The following is a 13,552-nucleotide window of genomic DNA, read 5'->3' on the forward strand; positions in this document are numbered from 1 at the left end:
ATTTTTGCCATTCTAACTGGTGTAAGGTGGTATCTCAATGTGGTTTTGATTTAAATTTCCTTGATGGCTAATGATGTTGAACATTTTTGCATGTGTCTGTTAGCCATTTGTATGTCTTCATTGGAAAAGTTGCAGACATCACTTCTTATAACAGCCTCACAGTCGGAAGGGACGAGTCCCACACCAAATTATGGCTTCACTGGCTACAAATGTCAGGCCTGAGTCAGTGAACCTGAAAAGCCTGTTCTGCCTGGAACACAAGAGACATATATATGGATTAAAAGCACGAAGAAAAGCAAAAAAACAATAAACAGCACAAACTGGTTGGGGGAGGAGACATGACTGATGAAGGAGGTCAAGGTACTGATCCATCGCTTAAGCAGGTGGTAGTTACATGGGCGCTGATAGTCTCTGCAACCCATGTATCATATCATTGTTGTAACTGGGAGAGAGTCTGTAATGAGTTTTCAAAGCCACAGTCCCTGCCCTCAAGAAGCTCACAGCTGATGGGGAAGGGACATGCATCCACACACAAATGTAGACCAGCCTGGCAGTGGCTTTGGCACAGGAGGCAAGCAATGGCCTTACGCAGGAGCTGAACCAAAAGGTGGAGGCTACAGAGGCCACAAAGGAGGTGAGGTTACTGTCAGCAGAGGAAGAACAAGCAAGGAATGGAGGTGACAGCTGGAAGAGGTCGAAACATCCGGGGCCCATGCATCTGGGGCCCCTGTGGATTATGCAGTAACCAGTGGGCCATAAGAAGGCCCAGGCAGCTGGCGGGGCGGGGGGTAGAGGGGGTCTCGGGCAGGGACAGGGCCGAGGCAGGCCCTGCACTGGAGAGAGGACAGCTGGAAACACAGCTGGCCGGTGGTGTTTCAGAAGAGCCTGTGACATCACCTGCGGAGGAACTCGGGAAGAGGAGGAGGCCCCAGGAAAGAAGTGACCAGAAATGACCCGGCGTAATCACATGTGCTTCCCATGTCAGAGAGAGTCAGAGAGCTGTCGGCTATGGGATATCAGCCTTGGGACATGCAGCCCAATGCATCTAGCGCCATTCATGGCATGCAGACACTTGTCACCGCTGTCCTCAGCATTCGCGCTCCAGCGGAAACACTGAGTGGTTCCCAAACATGGTTGCCCGGAAGTCACCCGGGTCTCTTTTCAAAATGATGAACTCATGGTGCTGGGTGGGGAGTGGGACTAAGTACCCCCAAGGTGATTCCAGGGAGAAGCCAGGGCTGGAAACCTCCGCTCTAGGGAGAAGTCCTATTTGATATCCTACAGCACTCAGAATCCAAATTCGTCATACCCAACATTCACGACATGTGGACATTGTTGCTTCGCAAATCTTCTCTTACCCCTAAACTTTTTTATTTCTCTTATTTCTTGGAATATGGCTTTTCGCTACGAACCTATACATGGGGACAGAGTGTAGCCTGTATATACAACATGTCCCCATACATCTGTTCTAAATCTTCTAGCCCACATGAGGTTTACGCTTTCAGTCAGATAATGCGAGTCCTGGGCCCCCCAGCAGGACCTCCGACAAGGGGGGAGCCAGGAGGCAGGCAGCTGCTGGCCACTGTCTCACTTCCCTAACATGCACAGAGAGGAACGGGAGCCAACATTCAGCACACTTTGGAGTTTAAGAGTCAAAACCCACGTGTGCAACATGCACCACAGATCCTGGACTGGATCCTATAACAAAGAAAGGATACTGGTGGAAAAACCAGTGAAATCCAAGTAAGATCTCTAGTTTAGTTCATTGTGCCAATGTTCATTTCTGAGTTGTAATAACTGTACCATGATTACAGAAGCTGTCTGTGTTAGGGGAAGCCGGGGGGTGGGGTAAGGAACTCTGTCGTATCTTTGCCTTTTCTATGAATCTGAAAGTATTCCAAAATAAAAGGCTTATTTAAAGAACAGGTACACAGGGGTGCCTGGGTGGCTCAGTCAGTTAAGCATCTGACTAATGCTTTCAGCTCAGGTCATTATCTCAGAGTCACAGGATTGAGCCCCCTGATGGGCTCCATGCTCAGCACAGAGTCTGCTTGGGATTCTCTCTCCCCTCTCCCTCTGCCCCTCTCCCAGCTCTCTTGCTCTCTCTCACTCTCTCTCAATTTAAAAAAAATTTTTTTAAAAAACACATACACATGTGTACATACGATTTATGGACCTGTACATCGCACTAGGAAAGGGTATGGACTTTGGAGACAGATTGCCTGAATTTGAAATTCAGCTCTGCCACTTCCTAGTGAATGCTGTTGAGTTACCTGCCTCTCTGCTTGTCTGCTCAAGAGGACCCTAGTTCACAGAATTTCTGGAAAGACAGATAAGATTATGAATTTCACTGCCCTATACCATGCCTGGCACAGAATAGCCATTCAAAAACTATTTTATTTTCAATTCAGGAATAAAAACAAGAATATCATCCTGAAGTAAAGACACCTGGACACGGACACCTGGAAGCAGAGTTCAAGGCAAAGCTTAACCAAAGCAGCCTCGGGTCTGACTCTAAGCCTTTTCCTGTACTAATAAGACTGCCAGAGGCCAGTAGGGATCTATTCTCTCTCTGTCTCTCTCTGACTCTCTCTCTCTCTCTCTCTCTCTGACTCTCTGAGTCTGTCTCTCTCTCTGACTTTGAATCTGTCTCTCTGACTCTGAGTCTCTCTCTCTGTCTCTCTCTGTCTCTGTCTCTCTCTGTCTCTCTCTCTCTCTCACACACACACACACACACACACACACCATCAAGCACAGTGTCACGGAAACAACCTATACTCTCTTGCCGACCAATCCCTTCCCACCTCCCTAATCCAGTTTTCTGTGTTCTGTTTTCTTTCCTTTCTACAACTGATCTACGACCTCCCGCTGAAGCAGGTCATTGAGGAATTTAGCAGCAAGAGATACACAGACCACGTGAAAGTGTTTGCTCTGAAATCACTGAACAACATCTCTCCGTGGTGTTATTAATTCTCATAAACGATTGTCTTTTTCTTTTCATGTAAAGTGCTACTCAAAACTCTGATCGCCATCTGAACCCCCCTCAAGAGGGCTGCTAGCTACAGATGGGTGCCTCTAATGAATTTTTTAACTGCTGCCCTAATAAAATATGGATGAACCAGAAGGAGCCCTCTCTGTAGCTGTTATTTCCAAACAATGAAACAACTTAAGTTTCTGCTCTTATTTCTGTAGCAAAGAGCCGCAAGTTCTCACGTCCACCCTAACAACAGATAGCTTTTCTCATGCTAGTCCGTCTGCAAAGTTCACAGTTACCTTTTTAATGCCATATTTTGTGCATGGGCTTATTTTCATGGCTTTCTAAATGCCCTGCTTTGTGTGCCAAATTCAAGATGTGTTTATTAAAAAATGATCCCAAATTGTCAGCACGTCACACATTAAGTAGTATCCTCGAGACTGGAACGTCTTTCAAGGAAGTCCCTACTTTGCCCTAAATTTTTATAATACTCAGAATTTAAGCCCACATCAAAGGTTTGTGCCACTTTAAATACCTGACCTTAAAAATGATACAACTATAGCATTGCGAATGTACTGCTCAATGGCCCTATTAGAAAACAAGAGGAAATTCGGTATTTTTCCCCCACACTTCAGTATGGAAACTTGGTACACTGCTCCAACGGAATAAGAAAGAAATCAGCATTATATGACTCCTGTGTTAGAAAGATCTGGACCCCGTGACACCATACACACGTGGACAGGTGCTCAGAGGGACACATACCTCACCTGGATCTGAGATGTAAGGGGACAGAATATGATTGTCTTCTGTCTACACTTGAGGATTCTTCATTCGTAAAACTTCTCTAGCCTCACTTCATATTGAGGTACTATATATAGCATCCCGGTTTTAAGAGGCCATGACTCTCTCCAGAAAGCTCAAGCCTCTGACTGATTCAAATCCAGTTGGCATTTGGAGTTGATGACAACGAGGTAGGGGTAGACTGGAGGTAACCTTCGCCCCACCCACCAATAAAGGTGGTACCGAAGATTACATTAGGGAATACTTAGGGTATTTAAGAGAACAAACTTTTTTCAAGTATCCATTTATATTCATACAGTGCAAATTAATTGCAAGGAATGTCTGTCTCTTCTTGCTTTCATAGTGCCTCTTCACTGTGGAATGATCTTGAACAAAGCAAGACATTTTACTGTTAAGAATAAGCCCCCGCAGATGCTTTGATGCTTAAATGTCTGAAGCATGCTTTGGTTACAGCAATATGTTTCCGCACGGTGGAAAGCAACTAATCATCTTCACTAAACTCCTTTTGAAAGCTTTTGTTCCCGAAGTGGCATATTTTACAATTTTTAAATTATTAAAATGAGATGCTAGTGTCTCCACCAGCCACGACTATCAGATAGTTATCACATCCACACTCAGATCAGGGCCATCTGCCAGAGGAGGCAAAGAGCCGGAGGTGCCGGCCGCTCCCCCAAGGGCTGGAAATCAGAATATGGTGAGGACACACTCGTAGGAACCACAGCCGGGCATCGGGCCAGAAGCCAGAGCAATCACTCGTGCTGTCTGAGGCCGAGCTTGCAGGGAGGTGGGTGAGCGTCAGTGAGTGATGGCCCTGGTAAGCTCTGTGGAGTCAAGTCACCCGTGGGACCTGGGGTCCACAACCACCTTCCCATCAGAAAAGAAGCTACTGCCTTGCATGCCAGGGTGATATTAATGACATCCTCAAGAGCATTCTGAAGTGAGACTGGGTTTCAACATCCCTCTGCCCCTCTTTGACTTGTCCAAGTATACCTTCCCCAAGCCTCAGCTTTCTCATCTGGAAACATTCCTCATCCCTTCCTTGCAAGGGATGAGCCACTTGTCCACACCACCTTCTCTCAGCATTGCCATGACCTCACGGCTGCTGGCATCAACCATGCAGACAGAGGAGTGCCTACCAGTTCTCACCTCCCTCCCAGGCCACGCAGGGTGGAAACAACAGCTTCCTGCTCTTTGCCCTCCTGTTTACAGCTCCATCCCAACCAGCCCTCTCTGGCAGTGCTCCTTCTTCAGATAAGACCAGTACAGTGTTTTCTACATCAGTTTTCCTATTTACAGTCTCGCTCCAGTCCTGCCTGGAGATCACACCGAAGCCACCTGGGAGCGGGGGATATTCACAGGCAAGCCCTGAGTTACCTCTGGAAATGACTAATTTCATCTGTTATGTATGAGGTTTACCAGTTTAATATTCAGAGAGGGGGTCTGGTGGCTCAAAGAAAAGCTGGATCTTGATTCTGTCAGCTCCCATCTGGGTGATGCTGAGCAAGTGACTTAGCCCACCGTGCCTCAGTGCACTCATGTGTTAAATGGGCATAATCTCCGCACCTTGAAGAACTGTTCTGGGGATACAATAAAGTCACTAACATGTATTTGGAAAAGTCCATCATGGTAATACATGCTCAGTAAATTTCAGTTTCTTTCCCCAAGTTCTTCTGGGCATCTGAAGTCATTGCTGAATCCTGATAACATCTTGGAATTTCCCTGGACAGTCTTTAAAAGGAAGGAGGAGCTGTCAATTTTCTCCCTTATCCTCCTTTGTGTACATGTGGTTTTGGGGGGGCTTGGACGTGGAATTTGTTAATTGGTTCCGGTAATGTTCTTCAACAGTCTGCTTCAGAGTTGGTTTCGTTTGGGTTTTTTTTTTTTCTTACCTTTCTAAGAAGGTAGAAGACAGAGGAAATAAATCAGTGAGCTTAAAGGCACAAAAGTCCATGGGAAAAAAGTCCATGGAAAAACTATCAGAAAAATACCAGACAATCTTTAAGCAATTTCTGACAAATAAAAGAAACTTATTAAAATTTTAGCAGATCTATATTTTCCCCTAGAGCTACAGAAATCCTCTGCATGTATATTCCTTGACCAAGCACTACTTTGAACATCTCCTCATTTTCCTTCAGGGAGAAGTTAAGGGGAAAAGTGACATTTCACACACTCTAACCCCTCAAAATCAGGGGGTTTTCCCCTCTCTCTTTGTTTACCTTTCCAGTCTTTGGGCTATTTTTCTCACCTTCTAGCAACATCCAAAGACCTATTTCTTTTTTTAAAAAGGTTTTTAACAGCTAACACAAACTAGATGCATCTGTTTTTCTCTAGAATGGGCTTTAAAACTTGAGTTAGCTCTCACTAAGGGAATAGAGTTTCCTTTGTACACAGCCTATTCTGAAATAAATGAGGCATTCCTGGGTAATAAATTGGCTTTAATTCACTTCTGCTGGAGGAAGGTGAAAATGAGATTGGGAAATTGCTGTGGTGGTCTTTGAGGAACCCAGGAGGATAGGAGACATGTCAACAAACAAGAAACACACGAATAACCTCCCATGTTCTAAAAAGGGAAAGAGGTCCTTCCTGCAAACTGCAGTCCAGTGATTGCAAACCAATGAGCATGACACAGACATCTGAGAAGTTTCTGAAGATTAATAATAGGGTATTTTGTGGGCACTTACAAACGAAAAGGGTCTACATGGGTCTCTTGAAAATGAGTCACATCAAAATAACTGTATTTTATTTAAACAGGAAATAAGAAAGGGGAAAAGACAATAGCATTTATTGAGAACTATATATCAGGGCTTTAAGTCAGGGGAAAGGTGGTAGACATAAATATTTGGACTTTACCCAGAGGATCTGAGAAGGCCTCTCCCACCTGCCCTGTGTACAATAAAAGCAGGACAAGCAGAACAGGCAGGTAGATTTGAAGCTGGTGAATGACAATTCCAGGCCAAAAGGTTCTGGACCTTGAATGGATGACAGACCAGGAGGGTCTCAGCTCCTTGATGCAGGGCTCTTTCCTGTCCCCTTGGCTGATAGTAGCAGCTAGACCTAAAAATGTCCCCAAAAGGATGACTCATATACAACAATTACAATTTATGACAAAGGAGAAGTAATTCAACTAAACAATTAGAGAAAAGTGGAGGGAACTATGACACACGTGCCAAACACAAACTACCAGGACCAGGGATTCCAGCTCATGGGGAACGATGTCACAAGGGAGGCAGGGGGCCAAAGAAGGGTCCTTGAGGATGGAAAACAAGATGAAGACAAAATAAATGCTCAACCAGTGGCCTCCGGAGGATGCAGCCAATCGCGCACATGGAGCGCTCTGCAGTTCTCCACGGCAGCATCGTTAAGGATGCAGGTGATGGCGAACAGCCACCTTGAGAGACCTACTAGCTGGGGAAATTTTGAGAGTAAATGTGTATGTGAAAGAAATATTTATAAAGAGCGTATACGTCTGATTATAAAATGACAATTTTCTTGGAGTCAAAAATCACCCTACAACTGTTTTCCCATGAAATCCTCCTCTTGTCTAGTTCCTTGCCTTTGAGAATGAGCATTAACAACCACAGAAGTACCAGAGCAAGCCTACAGTAGAAGTGTGTTAGTGTGGGGCAGGGGGAAGGGGCAGAGCGAGGACCTCAGGGCCTAGTGATCACCCAAGGGAAAACAGATATGTCATTTTTGCAAGATACATCAAGACAGTGCCGCACTTTATGGTCAGGAGTAGCCAATAAGCAGGACACACATAGATGCACATGACGCCATATAAATCTCCACAAAAGCTATATGAAGAGCGTCAAGGTTCTCAGCTTTTCATTATCAATAGTATCTTTTAGAGAGACTGTTTTCACATGCCTACAATTGGAACTCTCTGATCAGCTTTGTTTTAAATCCACTGATCCACAGATTATGTCTGTGAGCATATTTTCAATTATACAACTAATCTTGACAGAGAGCCAGACAGGATTAAGATGTGGGGGTGAGTTTAGATGGGGGTAGGGGTGGGGTGGAAATAAAAGGGCATCAAGGACACTGCACAAATCCTCATCTTCTAGAAGGTGAGTTTCAAGGCTATTTTGGAATGTTTCAGTTCATCAGCCTTTGTCATTATATTGGCTATAATTCATTTAACTATGTTCTTAAGCAGAACTAAATACACTTAGCCACAAAACTTCAAATCTCTTTTTCTTACAACTGCCTTTGGTGCTTAGCATAGTACTGGATACTCTACCTACCCAATAAGTGCTCCAATATGCCACAAAGAGCTGTCTGATGGCATCCCAGACCACCAATCTGATTCTGCATTCCAGGGTCAGACCCAGCCTAATGATGGAACATATAGAAAAGCAGTCATTGCTCTGCATTGCAGTTTTTCTATATGTTTAAATGACATAGGACATGAGAAAACACATTGTAAAACTGTAAAGTGCTACAGAAATGAAAAATCTCATAAGGCTGATAGCCCAGTCTTATCCCAATAGTTTATGGATCAAATATTGTTACTGTAACAGCCTGGTTACTGCCCATGACATTCAGTCTGCACTACTTTCCCCCACATTGTAAGGCTTTATGATACACTTAACAGATGTTAAATTTGACTAACTGACATCCATTTCCTCATCCAACATTCACTGAGCATCTACTAAGTGCCAGCCACACTCTAAGCTATTAACATATTTTTAATGTCATTGAATCCTCACCAAAACTTATTAAGGTAAGGATTATCATCACCCTGTTTCTATAATAAGATTGCTGATGCTTATGGAAGAGAAGTTAATTTGTCCATAGTCACACAGCTGGCTAGTACTGGAGCCAGGACTAGAGCCCAGGAATTCTGGCCTCCCTCTCAGCCTCAACCCTTTCCTAAAGTCAACAGATACTGACTTTCTGTATGAGAGTCTGGGATAAGTACGGATCTCTGAGAGCTTGGGACTTAACTCCTAAGGAGTCTGTATGACCTGTTTTTACATTTGTTAACTTTCAGATGTAATCCCCCAAAAGATAATTGGTTGGTGGTGTTTACTGATTATCNGGACTTAACTCCTAAGGAGTCTGTATGACCTGTTTTTACATTTGTTAACTTTCAGATGTAATCCCCCAAAAGGTAATTGGTTGGTGGTGTTTACTGATTATAAAATATTCCAGAAAAAGTAGACTACTAACACGACACAGCAATAATGTCCAAACTTAACTGCCTTGTGTGACTTACAAAGCTCTTTATACAAAAGCTTTCCAAACTAAAAATGTACTGAACCTGATTTGGTTTCAAGCAGAGACTCCTTATGAAAGATCCTCCCCAGTGAATGGCACCAGATTTAATATGACAGCCACACCACATGTATCCATCACATGAAAGGGAAGGAAAACTCCGGGGAAAGTGTTAGAAATTGACCCCCCCCGGGGCGCCTGGGTGGCACAGCGGTTAAGCGTCTGCCTTCGGCTCAGGGCGTGATCCCGGCGTTATGGGATCGAGCCCCCCACCCGGCTCCCCCCCTATCCGCCTGCTTCTTCCTCTCCCACTCCCCCTGCTTGTGTTCCCTCTCTCGCTGGCTGTCTCTATCTCTGTCGAATAAATAAATAAAATCTTTAAAAAAAAAAAAAAAGAAATTGACCCCCCCCCATAAAAAAGGTTTGGGGTTAGTTGTTCTTACCATCAGGCAACAGCACACCAGAGATGAGCTGGAGTAGGAATAAAGCATTAAAGCTGTGAGTCATTTAATCTGTTATAATTAGAACAGATTCAAGTTCATATTTAATGCCATGTTACTCTCACTCACTCACATTCCTTATCTTTCCTAAACAGAAAAGGGAGGGACAAAATTAAAGCTGGAAAGCCAAGAACATGTGACTGACCCTGGGGGAGCCTCAGGGAGAACCCTGTATTCACTAGTCGCCCTCACTCAAGCCATGAGTGAGGAGAAAGTTCAGGAGCCTCTGCTTCAAGCCAGCTGGGCTTGAGTGTGGTCTTGGGCTCATTTGCATCAAAAGCACTCGAGAGGTCTATGAATCTGCAGATTTCTGAGCTTTTTCCCAGCCCTCCCAAACCAAAATCCCAAGCGCAGGAAGTAGAGGAACATATGCTTTTCACAAGTGCCCCAGCACTGAGTTTGCTTGCACAGTAACCCCAAGGCAGGAGAAGTGGGTAAGGTATCTGCAAGTATTTCTGAGACTGCAAGGGAAGCTGTCTGAAAGGTAGAATGTTCAAAGATAAACAGAAGGGAGACTGCCAGGGAAGATGGCAGAGGAGGAGGACCCTGAACTCACCCGCCCCATGGATACGATTAGGTAACACTCACATCAGTGCAATCAACCCAGAAAATGACCTAAAGACTGACAGAACAAACTCCACAACTAAATGTAGAGAAGAGGCTGCACTGAAGAGGATAGAAGGGCAGAAACATGGTGGGAAGCTGAATGCCACAGGTCTGGCCACAGGTGTGGAGAGGGGTGAGAAACAGACTATCATAACAGAAAACCTGTACAGGGAAGACAAATCCCCATAGTATTTAGCTTTGAAAATCAGAAGGGCCAAATTTCATGAATTCTTAAAACCAGCCGGATGTAAAGCCTGGAATTCTAAAAACTGGCACCTCTGGGAAAGCCTGGAGGATGACAAGAAGCTGAGTCCCCCCTTAAAGAAACAACACAACAAACAGCCCTTGAAGATACAGCTTAGAAGCAGCAGTTTTAAAAACGCCTGAGGCATACAGGAGAGAGCATTAGTTACTAATCTCAGAGTTCCTTGAGGAACTTCAACAGGAACAAGGGAGCTGGCAGGTTCATTTCCCTCGCCTGCCTCAGTCCTGGCACTGCAGGTCCCCTCCCCCAGAACCTGTGCAAACCTTGCCAACACTGTACCTCCCAACCTCCTGCGGAGGATGCACACATCTTGTTAAAGTTGCACTCCCCCCCATCCATGCACACTTTGCAGAGCAGGATCAACTGGCTCTCCACAGCAGCTGCTTGTCCCCTCTGGAAGACAACCAGTGCCATCTGGTTAAAATTGCACGTCCCATCCACTACTTTCAATATCAAGACACTTAGCTGACTTTCCTAACACACAGAAACAGACACAGTTAGGTAAAATGAGGATACAGAGGACTATGTCCCAGTGAAAGAGTAGGGGGGACAAATGACAGCAAGAGAGTGAAGCAAAACAGAGATAAGTAATATGCCTGATAGAGAATTTAAAGTAATGTTCATAAAGATACCCACTGGACTTGAGACATAAAAAAAGAGAGAGAGAGAGATAAAAAACACAATAATTGAAATTAAAAATACACTTGATGGAATAAATAGAAAGCTGAAAGAAGCAGAGGAACAAATTAATGACTTGGAAGACAGAGTAATGGAAAGCAATCAAGCTGAGCAAGTGGGAGAATAGATTTAGGGAACTCAGTGACTCCATCAAGTGTAATAACATTCACATTATGGGGATCCCAGAAGAAGAACAGAAAGAAAAGGGGTCATGAAAATTTGTTTGAAGAAATAATACCTGAAAAATTCCCTAATCTAGGGAAGGAAACAGATATCCAGATCCAGGAGGCACAGATATTCCACAACAAAATCAACCCAAGGAGGTCCACACCGAAACATATAGCAATTATTATGCCAAAAAGTAGTGATAAAGAAAAAATTGTTAAAGGAGCAAGAGAAAAGAAGACAGTTATATACAATGGAAACCCCCTAAGGCTATGAGCTGATTTTTCAACAGAAATTTTGTAGGACAAAAGGGAGCAGCATGATATATTAAAAGTGCTGAAAGGGAAGAATCTGTAGCCAAGAATACTCTATCCAGCAAGGCTACTATTCAGAATAAAAGAGGAGATAAATTTTCTCAGACAAACAAAAACTAAAGGAGTTCATGACCACAAAACCAACCCTACAAGAAATATTAAAGGGAATCTTTGAGTGGAAAGGAAAGACCATAAGTGAGAGTCTGGAAAGTAGGAAAAACAGAAGTAGTAAAACTAAATATATCTGTAAAAAATAGTCAAGGAAGTCACAAAATAAAATGATGTAAAATATGGCACTGTATACCTAAAATGTAAATGGAGAGGAGTAAGAATGGGTTCAAACATAAATGAACATCTACTTCATAAAGACTGCTATATACATGTTATATACAAACCTAATGGTAACCACAAGTCAAAAACCAGTAACAGATATGAAAAGAATAAAGAAAAAGGAATCCAAGTATGTCACTAAAGAAAGCCATGGGGCACCTGGGTGGTGCAGTAAGTTGAGCATCTGACTCTTGGTTTTGGCTCAGGTTGTGATCTCAGGGTCATCAGATTGAGCCCCGAGTTGGACTCCATGCTCAGTGCAGTCTGCTTCGGATTCTCTCTCCTTCTCCCCTGCCCCTCCCCCATGTGCACTCTTTCTCTCTCTCTCTCTCTTTAAAATAAATAAATAAATCGTAAAAAGAAAGAAGGAAGGACAGAAGAGAAGGAGGGAGGAAGGAAGCCAACAAAACATGAAAGAGAGCAAGAGAAGACAGGATCAGGGGAAAACTACGAAAACAACCACAAAACAAGTAACAAAATGGTAATAAATACATATCTATCAAAAATTATTTTGAATGTAAATGTATTAAATACTCCAATCAAAAGACATGGGGTGACAGAATGGATAAAAAAATAAGACTTACCTGTAAGCTGTCTACAAAACTCATTTCAGACCTAAAGACACCTGTAGATTGAAAGTGAGGAGATGGAAAAACACTTATCATGCAAATGGATGTCAAAAGAAAGATGGGGTACCATCTTTCTTATATCAGACAAAATAGACTTTAAAACAAAGACTGTAACAAGAGACAAAAGAACACCATATACTAATAAATGGGACAACCCAACAAGAAGATATAACAATTTTAAATATGTATGCACCCAACATGGGAGCACTCAAATACATAAAACAGTTAATAACAAACCTAAAAGAACAAATCAATAGTAGTACAACAATAGCAGGAGACTTTAACACCCCACTTACACCAATGCATAGATCATCCAAAACGAAAATCAACAAGGAAACAATGGCTTTGAATGACACACTGGAGCAAATGGATTTAACAGACACATTGAGAACATCTAATCCTAAAATAGCAGAATACACATTGTTTTCAAGTGCGCATAGAACATTCTCCAGAATAAATCACGTATTAGGTCACAAAACAAGTCTTCACAAATTTTAAAAGATCAAAGTCATACCATACATCTTTTCCGACCACAATACTATGAAAGTAGAAATCAACCACAAGGAAAAAAAATCTATAAAGAGTACAAATACCTGGAGGTTAAATAACATGCTACTAAACAAGAATGGGTCACCAAGAAATCAAAAGAGAAATCAAAAATTACATGGAGACAAATGAAAATGAAAACACAATGGTCCAAAAACCTCTGGGACGCAGCAAAAGTGCTTCTAAGAGGGAAGATTATAGCAGTACAGGTCTACCTCAAGAAGCAAGAAAAGTCTCAAATAAACAACCTAGCGTTACATCTAAAGGACCTATTAAAAAAAAGAGCAATCAAAATCCAAAACCAACAGAAGGAAGGAAATAATAAAGATCAGAGCAGAAATAAGTGATATAGAAACTAAAAGGACAATGGAACAAATCAATGAAACCAGGAGCTGATTCTTTGAAAAAATCAACAAAATTGATAAACCTCTTCCAAGACTCATCAAAAAACAAACAAACAAACTACAACAAAGAGGACTCAAGCAAATAAAATCACAAATGAAAGAGGAAAAATAACAACCAAT

General features: G+C 42.9%; 1 protein-coding gene and 1 long non-coding RNA gene across 5 annotated transcripts in view; both read right to left on the minus strand.

Annotated features, from left to right (window-relative positions):
- DISC1 (DISC1 scaffold protein) overlaps positions 1-13,552 on the minus strand; it is a 370,724-nt gene that overhangs the window by 324,261 nt on the left and 32,911 nt on the right. The gene's annotated exons all lie outside the window — the stretch shown is intronic.
- Positions 4-11,082, minus strand: LOC117802674. Its single transcript, XR_004626120.1, has 4 exons — positions 10,646-11,082; positions 9,439-9,466; positions 8,023-8,110; positions 4-250 (listed from the first exon to the last, which is right to left on the minus strand). It is a non-coding gene; the product is annotated as an uncharacterized LOC117802674 (long non-coding RNA).

Source organism: Ailuropoda melanoleuca, chromosome 6, assembly GCF_002007445.2.
Source record: "Ailuropoda melanoleuca isolate Jingjing chromosome 6, ASM200744v2, whole genome shotgun sequence".
Taxonomy (NCBI): Eukaryota; Metazoa; Chordata; class Mammalia; order Carnivora; family Ursidae; genus Ailuropoda; species Ailuropoda melanoleuca.